Genomic DNA, 2578 nt, shown 5'->3' on the forward strand with positions numbered 1-2578 from the left:
GTACAACTGTGTCCAATCAGTGCGCGTTATGTTCAATCCAAACGGGAGCGTCACAGAAGAGCATGTACACCGGACCCAGTAGCGGGCTAGAGCAAGTCATCACCAAAACATGAGCGCCCAGGCTTGAAGCACTTGGCTTGCAGCGGGCTCCATGTCACCTCACAGCCACACAGCCCTCCGCCTTCTCCCGCGGACATGATGCCCGGTATGCTCTTATGGAATGTCCCGCAGCCAGCCGCCGTCCCCCGCCAGGGATCCGCGCGCCTCAGCCACAAAGTGAACATGCCAGGGTAGATTTCATACATATATTACGGTACTGCATCTTAATTAGCTCAGTTCCATTCCTTATAACCATTTACAGCTGGCGTTTTTTTTCTCCAGCGCCTGATGAAATAAGATTGGCTGGCTGACAAAAGTGTACACTGAAAGGTAGGAATACAAATGAACAACAGACAGTAGCCTATGTCAACCGAAAACTAAATAAAGGATGAAAGGAGATATAAGTGGGAACGCAAACACTGTTTACAGGGAGACCGCACGGTCATTAAAGCTGAAGAGCAGAAGCAATGAAATCCTGGTTCAGACCAGGACCAGGCAGAGGGAGTGAGAGGGGGGGGGGGGGGGGGGGGGGTGAGCTCTACTCTGACATGCAAATGAGCCATCAATTAGAAAGAGCAAAAGTGATTCTAGAGACACGATGTAAACTCAGACGTTGATATATAATTCAGCAAACAGCTCGAGGGATACAGATGAAAATAATTATCTATCTATCTATCTATCTATCTATCTATCTATCTATCTATCTATCTATCTATCTATCTATCTATCCATCCATCCATCCATCCATCCATCCATCCATCCATCCATCCATCCATCCATCCATCCATCCATCCATCCATCCATCCATCCATCCATCCATCCATCCATCCATCCATCCATCCATCCATCCATCCATCCATCCATCCATCCATCCATCCATCCATCCATCCATCCATCCATCCATCCATCCATCTATCTATCTATCTATCTATCTATCTATCTATCTATCTATCTATCTATCTATCTATCTATCTATATATGTATCTATCTATATCTATCTGAGTCTGGCTGTTTTTCATTTACAATTATCGTTGCAATCCACAATGGAGAATAAAAAAACAAGAATCCTAAAAATAATTTATCTATATTTAAAATCATTATGTAAATCATAATTGTTATGTATGAATTTGTTATTCAGACAATTTCTTATTTATACACACAAATTATTGAAAAATTAGACCTGAATTTCATATACATAAAACAATCTCTTCTACAACAAGAATCTATTATTCAACACAAATGAGCTGATCAATTATGGGCCCCCGGTAATGTAAAGACACTTGCCTCAGACAGGCCCCCACAGCGCCTGGCTAAGATAAATTGGCTGTGACCCCAGCACGACCCAGGCTGATGTTCATGAGACCATTACATTTCCTGCAAAGGAGATGCTGTAGGGCATTGTGTGTGTGTGTGTGTGTGTGTGTGTGTGTGTGTGTGTGTGGGGGGGTGTGTATTGTTGGTGTGTATGCGGGTGCTTGATGTGTGTGGGTGTGCGTCTATGTGTGTGGGTGTGTATGTGCTTAATGTGTGTATCTATGTAAGTTAGGGTGCTTATGTGTGCACTTGATGTGTGTGGATGTGTGGTTGTGTGTGTGCATGCATGTGTGTTTGTGTGCGTGTGTGTGCATGTGTGTGTGTCTGTGTGTGTGTGTGTGTGTGTGTGTGTGTGTGTGTGTGTGTGCGTGCATTTGAGAGACAATAGGGGAAATATGTCAAAGGTATTGGGAAAAGTAGCTGAGAAGAAAGATAGTGTAGGAATAGGTAAGGTAGTAGAGGCTAGTATTGTTTTGAACATGTAGATCGATATGCACTACAACTCCTCAGACCTGTGGTTTGGTCATTATTAATCACTCACTCATTATTCTCTGTTCATTGTGCAAAAAACAGTGACTAGATAGTCATGACTAAAGGAAAGTTATGTGGTTTGGCATTGAATAACATTATGACTCTATTCTTGTATTGAAGACAGTCGTACGAAACACGGACCCTATAACAGATCGCCAATAGGAGGGTAAGGTAACCCCCCTGTTCCAGTAATTTAACATTAAAGCAATGTCTGTTGGCACGATCAATGTACATGAACTTGATTAGTTGTGTCTTTACTGTTGCAATACCGTATCTCAATGGAACAGAACCATCATGAATAGAAGGAGCTACAACTGTGTTCTTCCTACTGAACCAGGTTCTAGAACAGTGTTCTCATCTGCCTCTTTGTAACATATAGTGTGTCTATATATAACAAGACACATGCTCTGCTTTATTGACATTCCACGTCAGTTCTGAAGGTTCAAAGATCCTAGAAGACCCAGAGAGAATGCTCCTCTTTTAAAAAGCGTTGTGTTTCAGGGAAGGAGGGAAAGCATGATGTATGGAGGAGGGAGAAGGGTGGGCGAGCGCTGAGGAGTATGTAGCAACATTTAAGGTGCTAATAAATTAGGTAGAAAGGCACAGATGGTGCGTCCCTGTTGCAGTATCTCTT

At 42.9% G+C, this 2578-nt stretch overlaps 1 long non-coding RNA gene across 1 annotated transcript in view; it reads left to right on the plus strand.

Annotated features, from left to right (window-relative positions):
• LOC115558215 (uncharacterized) overlaps positions 1-268 on the plus strand; it is a 3327-nt gene extending 3059 nt beyond the window's left edge. Inside the window, exon 3 of the long non-coding RNA XR_003979304.1 lies at positions 1-268. This exon is cut by the window's left edge and continues 1476 nt beyond it. This is a non-coding gene — a long non-coding RNA (uncharacterized LOC115558215).
• The last annotated feature ends 2310 nt before the right edge of the window (positions 269-2578 follow it).

The sequence above is a fragment of the Gadus morhua genome, chromosome 14 (assembly GCF_902167405.1).
Source record: "Gadus morhua chromosome 14, gadMor3.0, whole genome shotgun sequence".
Taxonomy (NCBI): Eukaryota; Metazoa; Chordata; class Actinopteri; order Gadiformes; family Gadidae; genus Gadus; species Gadus morhua.